A 13,774-nucleotide genomic window follows, 5' to 3' on the forward strand; every position below is an offset into this window, starting at 1 on the left:
GACAGGATAAATCCACATGGTTCTGCAGCATGTAAGACCTATTTGCTTTAAAAAATCAACATGTATTTGTTGTGTCTGCAGATGGGAAAATAGTGTCCTATGGTGTTATGCATTACGATTTTCTCCTATCTATATATTGTTATTCCTTTCGCTGAATGATCTCACTGCATGTTACTTAATCTGCTGCGCTGTGGAAGTCGATGATTTAAATATGATTGGATATAATATCATAATGACTTTCACAATGGGAAAGGGGCTCATCTTTACCGGGGTTTATGTATGTAGCATGTAACCTGTCAAAAAAAAACGTTTTTTAGAGTATTTATCCAACTGTTTGAAGAAAGATAAAACAGCTATTTTTTTCAATATTCCCATCAAGCAGGAATCAAAATGTTCATGTGTCAGAAAAATGAATGTCCATTAGGGTCCCATCACCACACAACTCTGTCCAAGGTAGTTCTCTTCGGTGCCTGCCACTTATCACTATTTCAATTACAATTTTCTGTGACTGTAACACCTTGTCTGTTTTTATTTGTTCCTACATATAGTAAGGTGTATGTTTGCAACATTTTCAAACTGCATCTTTCTAATTCAACCGGGAAATGGATATAATTAAATAGTACTTTGAACTAAAAAATGCTTTGCCCGTGGCGGTATTATCACCCACCAGTGTAATACCCAAAACACTCCTGTCTGCAAAGCCAACAGGTCTTACTGCCATACAGCAAATTAATTTACTAATAGCAATTCAGCAATTCTAATAGCAATATAAAATAAATGGTCAACAAATATCGATCAGATGTTTCCTCAACAACAAAAGCACTCTATGCTCAAGCACCACAGATTAAAAATTTGATTCCATCTGATGGAAATCGTTAAAAATAATAACATCATTGATTAAATTATCTAATGTCCTACCATTGTTGGTAATGTGGTATAAGCGGAATAAACCACTCGGGGAAATAATTTACTTAGTGGTTTGCAACCTAAGGTGTATTGAGCCCAACAATGTCAGATGTTATTCAAATAATGGAACATTATTCCTCACACTAACAGGTTTGTGTGCATGGCCTGGACACTTCCTACACTATTCGGATCAAGTAATTATCTTGTCAAATATTCGGCATTTGGAGGTATACCTTAACATTTAACCAACCTTCCCAATACCGCGGGGCTATTGACAGTATTTAGATTCACCTAAAGGCAACTACAGCTTGGCTGCTGTTTGGATATCCTTTGAACTACAAAAGCATATTGAGAGCTGTCCGCCTTGGTCGGACACGGGCTGGCCTCTATCTATTCAGCTGGAGCACATCTGAAGCTATTCTCCATTAGACTATCTGAATTTAAATGATTTCAGATGGACTTTGATCACACACAACAAGCACAGCATCATCTGACAGGAGTGTGTGTGTGTGTGTGTGTGCGTGTGTGTGTGTGTGTGTGTGTTATAGTTATAGCATTGTTATAGTTATGTTTATTGCATGGCTCACCCCCTCTGTGTCTGTACAATGAATAATTTGTTTTTGCATATGAAATGTTTTTTTCTGATGCATTATTTTTTTAGAAATTGAAAAAGATGAGACAAGGTGACTCCAGAGTCCCTGGAGTAAAGTAGTATGGTAGATCTACATGACAATAATAGGATGTTGGTGGATTGCTCCTTCTTTCAAGGGTCAGGGAGGCATACTGCGCCGCGCCCCAGAAACACAATAATTACACATTATGTATAACCCATTATGCTCTTGGTGTTATGTATTACCGTAAAGAAAGTGGCACCTTTCCTTTAAACAGGTGACAAATCGCTTGGTGACAAATCAACAGACTTCCAAGAACAAGCAACAGCTTTTTAGATTCAACTTTATAAGTTGGCTAAGAAATAGAATTAGTTTAGAAATAAGCGCAAACAAACAACGCCAACTTTAATAATAAAGTATAATAATAATAATAAAACTTTCTCCTTGGAATTTCATGAATGATAAATTGGATTTAAGGTCAGGAGGTCAAATAGGGTTACCGCTGCCTTCCAGTAATGAGCAGGTCCAAAAGCACATTTCACTATCTTTTATTTTTTAAATTTAATTGTAATAATTTTTTGTGTTTTGTGTTTATGTTATTTGATGTATTCGGGAAAGCAAATGAATAACTTACCGAGGTTATTGGAATGCTGTAGCAGTTATTCTTGCTTATGAATAATTTGGGTCTTAACACACAAATGCTTAAATGCCAAAGTTAACTAACAGCAAAGTGTTGGGTAGTTTAACCCTATGCATCCCTTCTATATCGACAGGACACCATTATTTTGGTGTTCCCTCTTTGTATATACAATAGCGTGCTACAAAAACCAAAGACAACTAGTCAGACTACTAACTCTTCTGATCTGCTCTTGCACAATTTTCGATAGCATAGCCGAAAACCGATGATTCACTTGAAAGCACTTTGTATTCCCTCATCTATTGTTGATCAACATGGTTTATTTATTTTTTAACAGCAGTCCCCCTTTCTGAAGGTAATATTTCAGATCTATGTCTGGTGGATGCAACTTAAACTGTAGCCTACTCCATAAGTTGATATCATTGTATTTCCACCATAAGTATTTTATTGCATGTTTTGCTTTGTTGTTGGCCTGTTTGTGCAGGCATATTCCTTCATGCGTGATCTTGATTGACATTCAGGTACATAACACATATATTTAAATGCAGCTCTGCAAACTTTATTTCCTTTGAAACTATCTCTTCCATAGCCAAATGAGATCATTTTGGTGATACATAACATGAAGTGTATAATTATTGAATTCATTAATTAATGTTCGATATGGCCAGCTCTGACTCAAAGAGTAATTACTCATGGCAAATGTTGCCCATATCTCTGGACCACATATCTCTGGACCAATAAATGTTACATTTTATCATTAAATATTTTTGTAAATCCAAAAAAATTATATAACTGAACGATTCCTATTTAATGGCGGTAATTAGGCTATGACCTTTGTGCTCGTTTGGCCATGCTAGCAGGCCAAACATGTGACTACTTCATTCCATGCACACCCATCAAAAAAAGGGTTTGAGCCTACTCGTGAATTCCATCAGAGCGCTTCATCCATTTAACAGCCATTGTTGAGCTGGCTGAATAGTTTCCATGGTGACAACAACACGAATGGGAAGATAGACCTTCATTCTAATCCTTTATACCAGGATGCAGGATGTGGTGGAGAAAGAGGCTGGCAGAGTTAGCTATCATAGATGTTTTGTTTGTTTCTGTTCATATCCGTTTTGTGTGTTTTTGTATGCTTGTGTGTGTCTGTGTTTGCGTGTTTAGCTTGTTGTGTGTTTGTTTGTGTGTGTGTGTGTAGAAAACAGGCTAAATTGAATGCAGTGTTTGCTATCATTTGCTGGCCAAGTGCAACGACTTGAATCCCTTGTCACTTAGATTCGGTTTATGTGGGATAAGGAAGGCTTTTGGCTCATTGATTTGTCACACCAAGTCCAAATATCCTCTCATTCTCTGTTTATTTGCTCCACCATGAGAAGCAGTAGGCTACCTGAGCAGAGCAGACGACTCATCGCTTATAAAAGCCCAGCAGCAGCATGTTCTGCCTGACACGAGGTGGTGTCAGGCTGCCCCAGCAGGTCCAGCTCATTATTTAGCTTGACGCCGTAGATATGTCTGGCAGAAACTCAGTCCCACATAGCTCCACAATGATAACTGTAGCTCCACAACGGAAACTGTGGCGGCAACATGTAATCGGGACGAACGTCAGGAACTAAGAGAGGAAACCCATTGCTCATTGGCTTGACTTCAATGGGATGGTTTGCAATGCAAGAAGCGCCTGGAAATCGAGTGGGAGCTGTGTGTGGTGAGAAAGACTCCCAAGCAATTAGCAGTTTCCTCCTTTTCCCCAGGGAAGAGGAATCTATGTTTGAAATGCTTTCAGCTCCTTCTCTGATGTTCAAACATGTCCTCTATCTTTTATTCCTTGGCCGTATTTTGCATATGGAGTGACATACACAAACATACCCACACACACACACACACACACACACACACACACACACACATACAGTCGCACACAGTCGCACACACGCAAGCACACACAGCATTGTTTCGCACCAGGCTTCTCACTTTCCGGCTTCAGTCATAAATCTGTCATGAGGTATAAAAGTAATCTCAAGATGATGAGTTGCATTTCACAGCATAATTAATTAGCAAAGTTTCTAATCGCACTTCAAGTTCCCTCATCAAAAAAGTTTTCAAAATGGAGTTTAGTATTCAAATTGAGTGTAATTTCATGCACAATGTTTGACAGCAGAAGGTTTAAAAAGCCTCTCTTCAACTGTAGCCTATTCCCTCCCACATGTTTTACATTAGTGAGTGACACTAAAAGTTGGAACAGCGTCATACTTATATCTACTGTATGCACTTTTTAACATTGAAATGTAATTTACTCATTTGTTCCGTGGCTGGGCTCTCTAGTTAAAAAAAAGGCCTTCCAAATGTCTCAATCATTCCTTTATTTGTTGTATGGTTTACAGTGGAGCATTTAGAAAATGAAGAAGGGTGAAATAGATGACTGTAAAGTAAAAAAAAAGATAATATTTGGTTATTTCCCCAGTGGTGTATCTACTCTCATCTATGTTTAATATCTACAATTATATCTGTTGTTGTTTCATTAGTGTGAGAAGGAAGAAAAATAAAACAGTGTCTATTTAAATTTAATAAAGGGAATAACAATGTTTTTATTTTATCGGAAATAACCAGTTACTTTAACCTATTGGATCACAGGTGATTGTCAATCAACGTCAAAATCAAAAAATGACATTTGTGTTTGAATATAAAGTAATTGACATGTTGTGTGCACATTATGCTGATGTCGATGTTCATTTGTAATCATATTTTCCAATATAGCAATGCACGTGAATTCCACATCTAAATCAATCACATCTAAAACAATAACTAAATTCACAACTATATAAAATATGTATACATCCGTCTTTCTGTTGCTCTCCCTCCTTATTCAGTGTCTAAATCAACTCCTCAAGCTATAGCTCAACTACAGCCCAAGATCATGATGTGCGTGTGTAAAGGCTGATAAAGCCAGCTGCTATGCAGAAGGCAGGCTACGTACAGAAACAAGTTGGGTGTCAAAAGTGAGATCTCACGAGAGCACGATGTGCTAATGTGTTTCCACCTCAGGTTCCACTGTCTTGATTCGAATGAGCGAGGAACCCGTTTAGAGCCCCCAATGGTTCGGAGGAGACAAATGGGCTTAATATTCCTGTCCTTGCCTCTACAGCAGCGTCCCACTTGTAAGCCAATAATAAATAATCAATGCACTATAGGAAAAACAAATTAAACTGTAAACTGTTTTATTCGAAGCTACGCAAAAAGACATAGGGTACACCATTTTCCTTTTTATCTTTTTTTTTTCTAGGGATGTTGAATGAAAAGTGTAGTCGTTTCCACAGACTACATAATATGGCCAGGCGGGAGATTGCCTCTGTTACAGGACCACGGCTGGGTTCCTGCATGCAATTCTAAAGTTCGAGGAGAAGAGAATAAAGATTCAATTTTAGACCATCCCCATCCCCTCCATTGGGAACGAGCCACTTCATCTCCCATATCCTCCTCTGAACATGCCGTGCAGTGCTCTTTTTGTTCCAGCTGTCGCCCCCCTGACTACTGCACGACACCCTGTTGAAGCCACAGCCGACGGTAACTGTATCGCTGCAGAAACACACCGTTCTGCATCATCGGATATCACGCTCTCTCTACAATGCTGTTCGCTCCCCATTAACATCGCTGCTACGCACAGCGTAATCTTGGTTCATTTATGATGTCTTTATACATACTCTCCTCTACAAATACGTGTACATCTCTTGATTTCCAACGCTGCTTGCATACCTGCGTTGGGTCCCTGTTACTGGCACTATATGGTGCACAAACCCTAAGCCTCCTCATCCGGCTTCATTGCTCCATCGCTCCAGCCGTTTGTGACGTCTATATGATCCCCACTGGATTGCATGCAGCTCTTTCCAACACATCACACAAAGGCTTAATGCATTGAAGATAACCGGGAGATGAGAACAGACATTTTTGCTCGAGCAGGCTAATTTCCACATTATTATTCCACCTTCTCATCAAGATTAAAACAAAAGCACCCATTCGTTGTGTAACATCCTCATGTAATCAACTTAATTGATCTTCTGTCTGCACTGGCAGACTTCCTATTTGAACCATTGATACCGTAATCTCATGTTTCCACTCCCCCCTTGTATAAGGCCTGCAGCAAGCTCACACGTTGCTGGCTATAAGGGGTTTGGGCACATTTGCACAATTGTGTTTGTCCGTAGGCCTGTCTGTTACCACAGTAATCTGGCTGACACAGCAATGTGTGTTGAGCTGCAGACCCTCATGTTCCCAGGTACATTAAGACCTCCACGCTCGACCAACGATGCCTCCCGCCTGCCTGATCGCCATGGTAACCATTATTGATGGCACACAGTGAAACTAGGATGAGCATATCCTCCAATAAAAGGTTTGTACCTGTCCAAAAGTACACTGGGTAGCATGACAGAAAAACAACTCAGAAATATTGAACTCGGCAGATACACAGCCTTGCCTTGTTGACGTTTTGTGGTCTGATGGTAGCTTTCTGTGTCCAATAGAAGAGGAAATAATGTTTATAGGACCAAATTGCCCAAACGGGAAGCGTGGTATTAATTATAAGCCTTGCTGCCATGAAGACAGAGCACACTGTCAACCCCATGCAAGGGAGATAAGCAGACTAGCATTACTTTCCAATGGTTTCCCAAAGCTGTGCACTGGATGTGATGGCAGATGGAGAATTTGTCTAAATGACCAATGATATTATCTTAAATAGAATATAAATCATAGACGTCACACCCAACTATCAATCGAGGATGTTGATCAAATGAATGAATATCACCAATAATAATTTTTAATAACAGATCCACCACAGAAAAGGCACCTAGTTTAAGTAAAAAGTATTTTGATATATTGGTGTTAAACCTAGAATGATGAGGATACATCTTAAACATCTTATAATGATGATACAAAACAATATATACAAATATTGTTTTGCTTTGAAGCAAAACAATATTTTGTTGAATACATGTATTTTGTTATTCATCCTATAAAAGATGTCAAATAAAGCTGCATGGATCAAAAGGTAAAAGGATAGACAGACAAGCTTATTAGTTTTGATCAGATTCATGATATAAAATGCAACAAAGGTAGAGTTGAGTGATTTATTGAGTGAACCATTTAATATACGAATATACTGCCTACGAGCTGGTTGCAATGGTACACATTGTGACTTTAAGCAAATATCACTATATGACAATTACAATAATGTCAATATTATGGACATAGTAAATATGATGATAGTAAAATACTACTACTACTACTACTTCTACTACTAGATATACATCCCGGATAATCTATTATTCTAAATGAAAGAGTTAAAGTTCCTTGCCATCAAATCCATATAAACAGGTCTCTTAGCACACAAGGTTTGATTTGTAGACATATCTAAGACGCTGCTGATTAAAAGGGAGTCAAATTAAATAAACCAGTTAGCATTTGGCAGTTAGGGTTATATCTAGCGATAGCATTGCAGTTGAGGGTTAGGTTATATGTTTGTTCTGATAAAGAGAAAATGTGGTTATTATTCCGGTTATAGGGTTTATATTGTGCAATGATACAGGGATGGGTATGGGGATGCATCAATGAGTATTTTTGTCAATAATCGATCGGCATCAGTTCAAAAAACGCCAGATGGAGGAGGAAATATGAATGGGTGCAAACATCATTGAGATTAACACATTATTTCCCACAAGGTAAAATACTGATCGACTCAGGGTTAGCATATGCCCCACAGTCGGTCTGCCTAATGAGAGTGGCAAGCCTGTTAACAGATCATTAGAGCTAGTACTGATTGTTCAAGGCTTATCATTCTGTTGGTCTCCTAAACAGTGAACAACTCAGGACTGAGGCTAAAACAACTGCCCGAAGGGAGAGTGTTGCCTTGGGCGGCACATCTGGTGCATGTCTGGATACTCGATAAGTAGTTCAGAAAAGATTGTGAAGTTTCCGTTTTAATGAGCCAGTCATTCCCCTCTTCTCAAAAGGTCATGCCGTACTAATGTAGAGTGTTATTTTGTGTCTATAATATCTAAGAGGTTGAGAATTGAAGACAAACTCAGGCTTGTGGAAGTTTAAGGCACCTCCCAACACCCATATTTTGTTCAACCCTCAGAATAACATAGCATGCTAAACAGCTAGGGCTCTTTGTTGCTGCAGGCTGGAGTTTGTTTATGCCATTGAAGTTGATGCACAATACAGATAGGATTGTTAAACTACTGATTTGTATTGCTTGGATTTGGTTCCATTATGGCTGTGGATTATCCTGCATAGTAAATAGCATTTGCATGATGTATGAGGAAATCTTCAAGGTTTAACATTTAAGGAATCCAGCATTTTATTTGGCTGCTTTAAAAGAAGCATACAAAACCAAAAATATGTGGTCTAATATGTGTACTTACTATCAATTTCTACACAGATATTGTTTGCAGGCAATATATTTTGCTCCCCAAGTGATGAGTTCTGATATTATTTTTCCGGTTATAAGCCTCCTGCTTCCTCATCTTACAATTTGTGCATCAGTTCAGGGCACTGAAGGTGGGATATAGATTTTTTCCTGACGTCAAACAAGAGTCGATGAAATGAACACAAGAAACAGACAAGAATCCATTCGTCTCTCATTAATATAGTTCATATAATATAAAGTTATATAATATATACTCTCTCTCTCTCTCTCTCTCTCTCTCTCTCTCTCTCTATATATATATATATATATATATATATATATATATATATATATATATATAAATAAAGTATATTATAATATATAAGCTATAATAACCTCAGCAAATGTTGGTTATTTAGTATTTTATTGGGGATCCTGATAAACTGGTGCGTACCAACAACTTCCTCTCTTCCTGCTGTCCACATCAAAACACATCATAACAAAATAATCTAAAAGAAAAATAATCATTATAAATATGAATATAACACTCTGAACACATCAGGGCTCTGAACTAATTCAAGGAAGTAAAAGGTCAACAACAAACAATCAAAATCCTATTCAGGCCTACTGTTCTGAAACAGAACCATTAAATTGTATTTATCTATGCATATGTATCATTTCAATTTGAAGTTTTCCATCAATCTCTGATTTTTTATGTGGGTAAAAATAAGAATACAAAATAGGGGATTTGGGTTGGTTCGTTGTTCGCATTACTAGAAGAGTGGGGGAAAATATCCCAGGGTTATTAACATAGACCACGAGTTGATTCGGCTCACTGCAGACTCAATGGTTCGTTTAGTCTGATTGTTGGCATTCAACTATTGTATAGTCACTATAACTACTATTTTATATTTGTATGTAAATGTTAGGCCCCCAGGCAATTTTGTTAACATTAGGCTATTCATTAGTCACATTGTACAGATGTTGTCAAGCCTCACAGTAGTTAATTGAAGAGGCTTCACGAGAGCATCCCCATGCAGGCTACCGTACTAGTCATAGAGTCTTCAGTGAGGCACAGGTGGAAGTCTTGACTGAGTATTTTAAGGCAGCAACGATGGCTTGTTTTTCACTGACTGCCCCACGGGGTTTTACATAATCCATGGGGGATACCATGTTTACTGTTGACTTGCTGTTTAGGTCAGGAAGATAGCATACCAGTCGACAGTGGACAATTGGTGTAAACAACCCTAGTCTATTCATAGGTTGAGAAATTCATGACAGGATCAGAATGGTTTTGAGGCTTCATGAAACGCCATCCAAATCTGTCCATCAGGAGAACACAGACGACTAGTTGTCTAGGGTCACAGGCTTCAATCGTCCAAATGTGGAGGGTTTCCTTAAGAAGGTTGGCATTTGATGGAGACGCACACATTCTATGAAATGATTCATAGAATGTGGATAAGACACCCATCACAACCGTCTAGACTCCTGACCGTGTGACGACCCGCTGTGATGTTCAGCTAGTTGGTGCGATGACAGCAGGTGCGAGGGGTATACGATGCTTGTTCTGTGAACATTCTTCCAGCCTTCGTCTTCCGAGGTAAAATATACAATGAGTGCTTGCTGTGAGGATGAACCACTATGTAGTGTTGGGTGTGGAAATGGCTCTGGCTGGATGCAGGAGGAGGTTTTCCTCATATTCCTGAAACACCCACTTTGTCAAGCATACAAAGGTTAGCCCTGAGAGGGAGGTGTTATTGTTGTTGAACAACCACAATTGTCCTCTTTCAGTGAAGTTAAAATGGGATATCGCCCACCCTATGTTCTCTCCACCCCAGCTAACCAGGCAGCCCAATCATCCACCTAAGTTAACCAGACAGCCCAAGCCTCCATCCCAGTCACCCAGGCAGCCCAAGCCTCAGCCTCAGCTTACTAGGCAGCCCAAGCCTCCATCCCAGCTAACCAGGTAGCCCAAACCTCCCCTTCAGCTAACCAGGGAGCAAAAGCCTCCACCCCAGCTAACCAGGTAGCCCAAACCTCCCCTTCAGCTAACCAGGGAGCAAAAGCCTCCACCCCAGCTTACCAGGTAGCCCAAACCTCCCCTTCAGCTAACCAGGGAGCAAAAGCCTCCACCCCAGCTTACCAGGTAGCCCAAACCTCCCCTTCAGCTAACCAGGCAGCCCTAGTCTCCATCTCGGTCAACATCCAGCCCCAGTCTCCTTACAAATTGACCAGGCATGCCCAGGCCTTTTTCTCGGACTTCAGAACCCATCAGCAGGAGAATCAGCAGGACTCCTCGACTCAAGCCTCCCCTGCTCAATGAGGATTGAGGTAATCTGCTCCCCATCCATTTCCAGAGGCAGGACCAAGAAAGCCTCTCAGTGGGACAGGAAAGATGAGACGCTCAGGAATCCTCAGATACATCTGGGAAACAGGCACTTGCAGAGGAAGATAAAAAAGAGAAGCCCTGGTCAAACTGTAAACAAAAAAAACAAGAAATCAGCAGTCTGGAAAGGGGCAAAATAAGGAAATCAAAGCAAACAAGCGAACAACCACTACAGACCAATGACCAAGAGGATTTGGACACCTCTGTTGATGAAAATGTATACATTTTGTGCTTGGAACACTTTGCAAACTACAAGGCAAAAATAAGTGTGTGTTAGGTGTTTACTTTGTCAGTTCTGGGCCCACAATGCCTGCACCCGAGGGGCAGCCGACTCCATTTGGCACAATGGTGACAATGATTGAACCCTTATGTGACAAATGCAAATTCAGGAAACAGTCCACACAAACACACAGCAGTTGTTTTTGTGCTTAATTTCAAGGTTTAGAATATATGTGTTGGTTTTTCCACTTTAAATGGACTACTGACATTATTCAAAACTGTATGTATTCCTTATTCTTCAATAAAGTCATTGCATTAATTGGATAATATGGATTTTATTCTAAAATAACTTCAAACCTCTATTAACCACTAGTGTTACCCCAAAGGTTGGCTGTATCATAACAGCGGTATTCAACATAATATATGCTGTGATTCTGTAGTAGACGTCCAAGTGAGTTATATTATGACTACCATATGACTACCATTTACCAAAGTTTGAGAGATCAAGCATGAATAACCACTACATAACTGATGCCAAAACAAAATGTTATACCAGTCCCCACCATTAAATCAGAAAAGGAAGGAGATGCAACATAGCTGAGAGGTCAGCGGTAATTAATATCTGATTTATTTATACAATTTGGCTGTAGCACGATAAACAATATTGATTGGAAATTCTTTTTATTTTCAAGACTGGATCCATATACAAAGCTGCATGGAGATAAAAAAAATTATAACAGAAATGTATCCACAGTACTGATAATAGATCTGGTCCACACTATGCATTATGGACCAGTGGGGAGACTCATTTCAATGCCCCTCCCTGCCTGTGCAGTTGAAGCACGCTAGACACCTCAATGAATCCCTTAATCATCTTTTCATATCAAAAACGTTCACAAGCTCATCTCAATATGCAGCAATTAACAACTCACAGTATGGGGAATATGCAAAACTACTATATAAATTATTAAACCGATAGTACGGTTATAATTCTAAAGAAGGGCACGGATGGGATACACAGTGCGGTAAGAGCCTGCAGTAACAGACTGTATCTCTCTCCACAGAGTCTGAAGTGGAGGGAGTTAGGCGTTGGGTTCTACCACGCTTTGCATGCTTTTTGAAAACAGTTTGTGCAGAGGTCAGAGAGGGGGTTTCAGTGAGGAAACAGAGAGCCAGCTGGAACACTGACCTCCCGTCCAAACCATCATGAAGGAGAAAAATACAAGAGACTGCTGTGAATAATGAGGCTTTGATAAGTCTTATAAATGCTTATACTGTATAGTGCTATGGTCGATAGGAGTTTATTTAATCCTATAAATGGATATTGCAGAGAACTATACATATAAATACATATGTATATGTGTGTATCGAACCGCCCTTGAACCTTTTGGACCCCCACAGAATTCTGCTTCCCCCACATTATTCAGATAAGATAAGCTCCATGACAGCTATTGGCATACAAACTATTTAGAGAAAAGAGGACAGTGGAGCTGTTTACATTACAGCACGACTTTGCTTCCCATTTGTATTTATTGATTGCTGTGTTATTCTGCTATTCAGCCGTTTTAAAAAGGATGTGCAAAGTGTCTCTGGCAGCTGGAAAGAATCAGAAGATCCCTGATGTTCTCTCCACTGTGTGCCCACTCCCTCTGGCCCACACCTCCTCCGCCTGGAGAGATGTTGACGTGGCTGACATTTTGGAACACTTTGATGGACACTTTTTCAATGCCACAGAATTGGCATGAGGAAAGCGAGTGTATATTCTTTTGGTTCTGTGCCGTCTGGTGACACAATGACGAGCTGACTGAGCCATGCTGAGTGTTAGTGAATGGATGATTGATAAATGAAACTCCCAGTTTTCTAGTTTAATAGTGTGCCTTTATGTGCTTTATTTGAATCCTACCCACCATGCTCCTATAAGGATATATATATGGAGTTATGGACATAGCATGCAGCAACAGCAAAGTTTATTATGACTACAGCCTGAAATACATTACAAAGAAATTGTTAAACATAGTTTCAGTTAAGTTAATGAACACCCAATGAACACCTTGAAATAATGAGATAAATACATTAATTATGTCATTAATCTTCAGATTAGAAAATAATTATTGTCAGTCAGAATGAATTATTGACTTGAAAATGATTAAAGTCTGTCTTATTTACTTCACGCGTCGATACTGTCGGTTATACTTCCGACTTCAGGAGAGATTAAAAAAATAGTTCTGTTCAAAATGTCATTAGTTCCTTCTATTATTATTATTATTATTATTAAGGACTTTTTCATTCAATTCATTTTGTGAAGCATGGTTTTAGCGTGGCATTTGCATTATTACACATAATAAGCCTGAAGGTTGATGTCTGCGGGTAGCTGTGGGTATTGTTCCATCGCACAGCAACCCATTCATGCAAGAACACACACACATCAATTGCACTTAGTACACCTGAGATGCAGATCATATCATAACATAGAAGTTGACATTTTTCACAGATTAAATTTGTTGTCATTCTCTTAAAGGAGCTACTATGTGACTTTACACAATAGCTGCGTCTCTGGCTAGATTCAGCCTTGCAGCCACGCCCTGTAGCCATCTATGAGGTCCGGACCTCGGTAAATACCT

This window comes from Pollachius pollachius, assembly GCF_949987615.1.
Source record: "Pollachius pollachius genome assembly, chromosome: 5".
Classification (NCBI taxonomy): domain Eukaryota; kingdom Metazoa; phylum Chordata; class Actinopteri; order Gadiformes; family Gadidae; genus Pollachius; species Pollachius pollachius.